The sequence below is a fragment of the Hylaeus volcanicus genome, chromosome 1 (genome assembly GCF_026283585.1).
Source record: "Hylaeus volcanicus isolate JK05 chromosome 1, UHH_iyHylVolc1.0_haploid, whole genome shotgun sequence".
Lineage (NCBI taxonomy): Eukaryota > Metazoa > Arthropoda > Insecta > Hymenoptera > Colletidae > Hylaeus > Hylaeus volcanicus.
Window position 1 is genome coordinate 8,942,014 of NC_071976.1, and position 9,727 is coordinate 8,951,740.

General features: G+C 39.6%; 1 protein-coding gene across 1 annotated transcript in view; it reads right to left on the bottom strand.

Moving 5' to 3' along the window:
- LOC128875615 (uncharacterized) overlaps positions 1–9,727 on the bottom strand; it is a 50,900-nt gene that overhangs the window by 38,956 nt on the left and 2,217 nt on the right. The window lies entirely within an intron of this gene.

The following is a 9,727-nucleotide window of genomic DNA, read 5'->3' on the forward strand; positions in this document are numbered from 1 at the left end:
GAGATGGGCAAAACCCTAGGCTTCGAATAAATCTGAAGTTTGCCGATATGTTTGTCTCGTTTCCTTCTGTGGAAAATTTTCAAAAGAGGAAACGAGACAAACAAATCGGCAAACTTCAGATTTATTCGAAGCCTAGGGTTTTGCCCATCACTGACTTCACCGTCAGATATCATAAAGCACATCCATCCTTATTTGATCCCCTAAATTCAAATAGAAACCCCATTTTTCCCTAAAAGGAACGTGCAATTATTTTTGTATAATTACATAGTAACCGGGAGTAATTAGATTAAATTTTGGCCAACTCAGTTGCAAGGTGCTCGTTCCCATCACTACACGTGTGCGTCGCACAGTCGTGTCGTTCGTACCGCGGACAAGATCCCATAGACGGTGCGAGGGGGTTGAAGGAAGGGGTTAGAGCCACGCATGAATGGAAGCTTCATTCATGTTGTCGCCTTTCCTCGTACACACGCCGCCTGCCTGCCCGCCAGCCACCGCCTTCTGGTTTTGTTTTCTATCGAGGGTCCGACCCGCCGATGTTACGCGAGCGTTTCTCGTGGAAACAATGCGCTCGTTTCAGACGCGGTCGTTGCATCAGCGTTCCGCCAGCCGACTGAATTTATTAGGCGAACACGTCGCTCCAATGCTTTGATCCCCGATCCAGAAATCCACCATCTCCATCTAAACTTCGTCGAAAATCTATGGAGATTTAAAAAAAAAAACGAATTCGTAATGTCGTAGAATTCTGTGTCCAAACTTCAGTGCTCCAAATGCACGTGTAATTCTTCTTGTTGCAATGTTCTTGTTTCTTGATGAATCTTTGTTTCTTTTTAATCATTCATTTTGCATTTAACAAATTTTTCTTTTTTTGTAACAGTTCAGTCTTTTATCGCTGAACGCTTTGGCTTTGTCCGTAAGGGACGTTTATGTTAGAGAGAAATAAAATTCTGCAGAATTTGTGTATAAAATTTGTTGAATGTCGCGACGCATTAGGAAGCTTACGAAGAAAATATAAAGGCATAGCCTTATGGTTGTAAAACCTTTAAAATTTGAATTCTAACATTACAGATCACAATGAAATGTATACTGATGTATATCGTATGTTGAATTAAAGATGAGAGGTTAGCTACTAGGTCTGATCAAGAATGGTATAATCTCCTTCCTATAGCTCTACCTTTCGTTGTCCCGTTCAGGAGATTCTATCATCATTAGTCAGACTTCACCATAAAATACACAGAATAAAGGAAAGGACTACTTCATAACATCTTTTCATAATAATTATTTACATTTTCTTACTTATTCTCTCTAGTTCCATGTGAATCAGTCCGGCAGTGAACGTGTTTAAAAAAGACCTTTACACAGAAATTTTTAAGATTGGTTCCGTTTTGCTCCTTACTGTACGCGGACGTGGACTTAACGAGTGACATCGACCAGTTCCCGAGAACTCCGAGCAGAAAAGGAGGATTCCTGTCTCATTCATCCAGTACGAGGAAGAAGAGTCCCTGTCCCATTCATCGTAGTCCCGTCACGCTTGACGGCGATCTAGGATCGCTGGATTTTTAAGTACAGTAAGAACGCGACCGCGGCGGACCGTCCCGGGAGTCCCAATGGGAAATAAAGAACACGTTTCTTCTTCCTCGTCAAAGGAGTAACAGGAATGTCATAACCAGCGAACACGAAGAGAACGACGGTGAATACCTCGCGCGCGTAACGAGCCCCGACCACAATCACGGTGCCCGGACTAATGGAAACTCGTTCTTTATATGGTAAAATAAAATTATCGCTAATAACGTCGTATTAAAATATCATCCCGCGCAACGAGCGCAATATCCACGGATGCTTTGCCCTTTCTACTCTTTCGAATCATCCAGGAGCAACGTACCGTCGGATCGAGTTCAAATTAATTTTCTCCGGCCACGAAGACGACCGACTCGGTTGTTCGCTTTTTAGAAATCGTACTTGTGGCGTGGCGACGCGGAAACTATTCGTCGATCAGGACTCTGCACACTTTATGAATTCATTTGTGATCTTGATTTTTATTTGTGAAGTATGTTTGCGATTTGTGAAATTACTTTTGATGAAAGAGTCGAAAAGGGTGGAGATTAATTTGTTCTAATGGCGTCTGAGGTGGAATGTAAGAGAATTGGGGAAATTTTTCCAATGGAGCTATCGACATGATTCTAATGTAACTTGTATATGTGAATGTGTTATTAAACGAGAGAAATCAGCTTATTCATATTATGTAAATTACTCTCTGTACTGTAATTATTTTGTCATTTTTCATTATTTCAAAAAATAATAATTATGTACATTTATTTAACGTGAATCTTATAATTACATGTCCAATGGTACGATTTAAATTAGAGAATCAATCTCTCAATTTAGTCGAAATTCGTATACTATTTCTCGAAATATAAATTGTCTTGAATTTTGTTCCAATAAAGAATTTCTTTCTTCACAGTAATATCTACCAAACACAAAATGATAATCGATACAAAAATCTTTTCTGTTCGCTTATGTTAGATTTGTTTAGATATTCCTACCCTATTCTTACCCTAACAAATATGATGACGTACCCTTCGAGTAAATCCGTCGAAAAGTACTTTCACCACGCGTCCAGGCTCCAAAAATGACTACATAATACGTCCCCAATAAAATGCCAAATAAAAGAGTGTACCCGCGGACAAGCTCGAGTCAGCCCGAGCACAATAGAAGGGATAAGTTAAGCTCGTAAATAAAGAAGTCCGCGGTAACATGGTGCAACGCTGCGGCAGATATAATTTATCAGGTCCAATTATATTCGAGGTGTCCCCCCGGCGCGGACACTTTTGAAACTCTCTGTGCTTTCGAAAGCGATCAATTCGGCGTTTCGTCCGCGGGATTTATCGATCGGGATCGAGGGGAACGCGCGACTGGGCCCTCGTCGCGCGGACGAGATCCCGGTGCTTCGTTAACTCATATTTATTCGAGCGATATTTAATTGATTGCAAAGATCGTTCAATGCCATTGTGCCCGACTCTGAATGGAAGACGACGATCCAGATAAACCCACGCGTACCCTTATCCCCGCGTACTAAACGGTCCGGCGCTGGAACAACGATGAAAATGGCTGCCCTGCAAGAACTAGTAGAGGTATTAATCACACGGCGGACGGTGATTATTTCTCCGGAATGGATACAAGAACATTACGAACGTACACGCGGGATACATGACCGCGTACGCGCGCTGCTCTACACAATACGCTCTCTGATTACGAAAATCGTGTACCGGACCGCTATAAACAAATTAATGAGCGAGCACCGCGCTGTCTCGATCCGGAGATAAACGCTCGATTAAGCGCGGCCAGAAAACGCGTAGCGTTACTGGGTTATCTGGAAAATTAGCAAGAATTTTTGTGGAAAATTCGAGGCACGTTCAAATATTGCTATAGATTCATCGAATTATTGAATTGGCCAAAAATTTCGTTCGGTTTGTGACGATGGTTGTTTCTTTACAGTTTCGATGATTATTAACTTGATAAGGACCAAAATATTGGGAAAGATCATTGAACGAAATGTGAACAATATGTTAAAAAATAAATATATTTCCTTGTTTAAGAAAAATGTTTATTTATGCTGTTTATTTGAGGATTCAAATCTGAACGAACTTTTTGGCCAATCTAATATATAGGAGCCATTTTGTCGGACATTTTTCTATCTTTCCATTCTTTCGTTAACCTTAACCAATGATTCTCAGTGTCAGTTTCAGTTTGTTTATTTATAAGCACTTGACTCATAATATCATCTACTGCGCACATTCTAATGATTTCTTCCGTCCCATCACGCGAAACTGTTGATCTAGATGGGTACACTTTTACATAATCTCTACCTACAAACCTATGGCGGCTACGACGTGGGACCAGTAGATGTTCGAACGGTCTGCACGCAGATGTGACATTTAAATAATCGTTTCGCACGTCCCAAGCCCCGAGCGGGCCCCATAATCATCGTACCTTCGTCTTAAACAATCTCCTGTTCCTCAGGTGCGTATATACGAGACGCGGAGGATGCAATCAATCCTCGTTTATACGCACGCTTCACCAGCTGGAATCCAGCGTCGTTTTAAGAAAGCTATCATAAATTATTCCGGGGCTCGGACGTGTCCCATATGGCATCATAAGTTTCCAAGCCGCAGCCATCGGCGTGGCAATGGACACCACGCAACGCGACTTCGTTCCTTGTCGCCGCTGCAATAATGACCGTTTACCCACGCGTCCGAATTAGAATATATCCGCTCGAGATAATTTATGAAAGAATTATGCGGCGAGCTTTATTATGTATGTCAAGAAGACAAGGGAACGGATTCTCGTTTATCGACGATCGATGGCGCCGATTTCTCTTCGAGCAGCGTGCCATTTTCTATCTATTTTCGCGATGGTATATTCTTCGTTCCATGTCGAATTCATTATCTCTCCATACGTACGTGTATACGCGAGCCGTTCACTGCACGAATCGATCAACTCCACTTTTTGAAAAATCTTGAATTTAAGTGTCAAAGCGTGTAAGCTAATTTTTTTCGTCTTTGCAATTTCACTCGACTGTATTGGAAATACTTTTGACAATGCTACGTGTTCACAAATATACTGCTTAATTGCGAATACGAATAAAATAAAAACCAGACCAAGGGAACTACACCAAGGGAAAGAAGTAGTTACAGTATCTTCGTAATGGTAAACAAAAATAAGAAGACGTCCACCGAGTCATGATTCCTGTTCGAAGCATTCAAACATATATTCAGTATTATAGATGTGTCACTGAATTTTTATTTATGTAGAAATTTTAAGTAACATATTAAAAGATGAAATTAATAATAAAATTTGCAACATAGAATATGTCACAATGAAATAAAGACTATTCAATGGAATAAATGTCACGAATAAACGGCTATACTTTCGTTTTATTTACTATCTGTTATTCGAATATTCCCATCTCCGTCGACTTTATTTGCGCTATAGCAAAGAATATGAACCCAAAAAAGAGGAAACACGTATAATTACGGTCGTTTTCAGATTCTATCTCGTCGTTTCGCAGACACTCGACATAAAGAGCGCCTGAGTTTGTTGCACGAAAGCGGCCTTCTCGGTTTTCCTCAAAGACCAAGAATATCTTTTCTTTTCTTAAATCGAGTACGTATCGAAGCGGCGGTAACCGTGCGCGTTATTATTATTTCCTCGAGTTTTACCAGAATCAAGGGCATAATGACTGGTTGTAAAATTTAACAAGCACCATATAAAGCACACTCGACGCAGCGTTTCTCGCGCTACATACAAATTGCAATCTCGTATCATCTTACGTACTTCGCTATCATTATCCTCCGTTCGCATATACAGGGTGTAGATAAATCGTAGGTAAGATATTTAGAAGCTCGAAGAGTTCTAGCAATAAACATACGACTACAGAGATGATTTTCGTGAAACACTTTGCCAATATTATTAATCTTCAGACTGATCAAACTGAATTTTATTAGGTTGTCCGAAAAGTTTCTTTCGTTTTATTAATAAGTAATACGTACACAATATTTTACGTCTAATGTTACAACATCAACATCTAAGAAATTAGATTGTCTATTTATACAAACACTACCGCACAAAATAATTGAGTGGAAATTACGAAAAAAACTTTTGGGACAACCTAATACACACGACGAAATTATAAAATCCTCAAGTTTCGCACCCTTTTTATTTTAGACTGGGTTACGTTATTCGCCCTGTGGACTGTTATCTACACGAATCGAAACTGTTTTCGTCCTTAACACCTTGCAGCCTCCAAATTATCTACCACTAATTTCCTGGATACTCGACTCTCCCAAAAATACAGTTCCGCGTCTCGAAGAGATGTAAAAAAAACGCATTCGGAACTTGCTCGATCGCGATAAGCGATCCGAAAAATTCCAAGGCCGAGGCACGAACAGTTGGCGGCGATCGCAAGGTTGCGCCAAGTGTTTCGGTTTCTTTCCTTCAAAATGACTTCATCCACGGACGATTCCAAGGATTTCGTTGAAGGAAGGAAACAAAAAGCAGGTAGCAATCACGGAGAGGAATGCGCTGGAAGGTCGAAATAATAGCCGCCGCTGCACGGCGACCAGTTGCGCTGATACGGGCGTAGTTAAAGCTCCGGAGTCTCGCTCGATGAACTCGCGCGAGATAATCCTCCCGGGTCCCGTCCATGCTGACTAATAACATGATTCTGTATCGCGTTAAATTCCGACGGGGTTATTTCTGCCTGTTTATGGGGCCCGTTCCCGTGGATATCGCGATAGCTTCGCGATTAATTGCGGCTCGTTCCCCCGTGCACGAGAGCACCGAGTAAATAAACCCCGATCTTGACCTTTCGACGAGCCTGGAATTTCTTTGTGACTCTCCGTCTCGTTAAATAAACTAAAGCGACGGGAGAGGACGCGCCTTTCTCTTTCTTAATTGTACCTGGGGACGGGTACGAAACTTGAAAACGTGAACGGAGTGTACAGAGTGTTTAGGATTCGCGTGATTGGTGATGAAGAATTGAAAACTGGAGCAAAGGACGAATGGAGGGTTGTATTAACCCTCTATGAGCTCACGCGGTTTCGGAGTCACTTGTTAACCCTTTGCACTGGAGGCCTTTTTTCTGGTATCTGCCAGCAACTCGAGATGTTTCTTAGCATTCTATTGCCATGAATTCTAAGCTATCTAAATTTGAGAATAAGGTCACCTTTACATCGCCGACAATCATTTTATCGACACTTGGAGCTCCAAAGAAATTAAATTTAAATTAAACATTAGGTATTGTAGATTTGCTGCGTGAAACCTAATGGTGACTGAGAGTCACCTCTCGAGTGCAAAGGGTTAATTATGTACGCTCTTAGGTTTTGGTTGAACCTCACTATCAATGTGGACCATTTCAGGCAAAACAATAGAGTGACCTGGAAATGATCTGGTTGCAACTATTTTACTACTTCTCGCACCAGGGTGATCATGTACGATACTTTAAGTCTTTTCACATTTTTCTTTTAATTTATACACTGCTATTACTCGTTGTGAATGGTGACTTCAAAGTGAGGTATCAATTATGTGCACTTTTGGGCTCTGATTCGATCTCACTATCACTGTGGACCATTCGGAGCTGCGAAATAATAGAATGGCTAACAAACAATTTGACTGCAACAACTCTTCTACCACTTCTGACATCAGTGAAGGCTCGTTACAGGTATTCGGTTATCCCAAAAGTTTCTTTCGTGAGTTGCATTCAATTATTTTCTGTGGCAGTGTTTATATAAATAGACAATCTAATTTCTTAGACATTGATGCTGTAACAGTAACGGAGCAAAATGAATTGTACACAATTTTGTAATGTAACATAAACCATAAAATATTGTGTATGTATTAATTATTAATAAAACGAAAGAAACTTTTAGGACAACCTAATATAATAATTATTATCGTTCAGCTGAAATAATATAATTTTATTATGTATACACATTCCACCACTAATTCCAATTACTCGAACATTTTGTTACCAGACAAAAGAAAATGCTAAAGCTTCTCTTAGAAAATCCTTTACAATAGAAATTCTAATCATTTCAATATCGCGACTCCATTGGACTAATAGTTCTGTTTTAGAAAGTCGCGGAATATATACCTTGTACGTCTACTAAAACCAACGAGAAGTTGGGAGTTTGTATAAAATTAGATCATCGAAAGTGTTCTAGCAAGGAGTCGGCGAAGATCAAGATAACACCGAGGAAGAGATCATTATCATCGCGCTCGACCCGGAGACCTCATCTTCAACGGGTGCAGCAGTTAGAAACACGATTTTACCTCGCAATCTGCTCCTCCGATTTATCTGCCTAACTGCGAACAACGCGGAGGAGATATCGTGATAACTTTGCAATTAACCGCGCCATTCCTCCGTGTTTTCGTCGCGGGGATGAATCATCTCGATCTTGGCTGTTCAACCATCCGAGAACTCGTTCAAGAATACGACGTTTTTGCGGGAAATACCTTCTACGTCTCGGAAAAGAGACTATGCGGACTTGGGAAAATTTTAATTAAAATGGAAATAAGGAGTAACTGTTTGGAGTATTTTATTTTGGATCGTTATTTTCCTTATAGTTATATGAATTTATTTTATGGTATTATTTTATCGTAACATTAAATAATAAATATACTACATATTTTATAGGGCTTTCCAAACTGGACACAAACACAGTAATTAGTTTTCGAAATAATCGTTTATCAGTTGACTAATAAATACAAAATTTAAGTAATCACAAATTTCTGTCGATCGATTGATTGGCTCTAATATTTCTGTTTAGTTTGTGGTTACTTAATATTCAATATTGAGACCGATCAATTGTCCGCAACTGAATCTGAGCCTATAAATAATAACAAAAACATGAATTGTTTATAAGTCAACGATTTGTTGACGTTACTTACGGAGAATATTTTACGTTTTTTTAAATAATTTCATGGGAATTCATATGGAAAACGTCCTAAACTGTTTCCGTTCTCACGCTCGAAACGTAGGGAGAGGTATTTCACTGGATGGCAACCAGCAGATGCAACGAACGCTCCTAAAATATCTCCTTATATGGAAATTCTAACGCTGCCCCACACAATTTGGTACCTAAATAAACCAGCTGCCCTAAACCCTCCGTGAATCAGAATCGTACCATTACGTGGAAAGTTGTGTCGTAACGTATTTCGTTAAGAGGGTACTCTTTTTATACCAGTTTCGAGGCAGTTTTCATTATTTTTTTGCAGTCAAAATAGTTGACATAAATTTTTGAAATTTGGCATATTTATTTATACATATGTATACAAGATTCTCTAAAATTTTCAACTGTCCTGCTAAATTTCTTTACAAGTTACATATAACATTGATGATCGAACTAATGAAAACAGATTTAGGTGTATTCATCATAAATTTGATTATAGTGTAAATTAGAGACGAAGGAAAAAAGAATAGAAAATTTTCAGATATCAAGAATGTCATAATTCACGCCACAGCCAGAAGTGTTTTTCATTCTCAGAAGATGTCTTCAAACAGAATAATTCGTTTGGCGTGTTTCACATAAGACGTTCTTAAATTATACATAAAAAATTTTTTCGATATAACCGATCGTCGAGCAACGGCTCAGTCGTTCATCACGAATAGAGACATTTCTTATTATTTGCAGCGGGCATTCGATCGGGTGCAGCGAGCGCTATTATGTCATCAAGCGCGATACGCACAATGGGTGCCTAAGTGTCTCGGACCGCGACAGATATTTTCATAATCGTGAACGGAATGATGGTGGCTGTCGTAATTTACGATCTTTGGAAAAGGCTATTACCGACCCGTGCAAATGTAGCAATTCGCGAGCCGCCGCAAAAACGTGGCATCGTTCGGGAAATCTAGTAGATATCGTTGGGATTAACGACCAGTGATTTATTTAGTCATTAGTTGGGCTGGAATTACTGCTCCGTGCTTGCGTATAAAACATATTCATTTGATACACGTGTGCAAGGTCCTGGAGATTTTCAGTGATTAATGACGAATATTAGATAATCAAATATCAAGAATACGCAGGAATCAAGTCGTCGACGAGTATATTTTTCTCTTCTTCGAAAGGGTAAAGCAATTTTTTACGGTCGTTAATTATAAGTGTGTATATATATATATATATATATACCCTTTCGAAGAAGAGAAAAATATACTCGTCGACGACTTGATTCC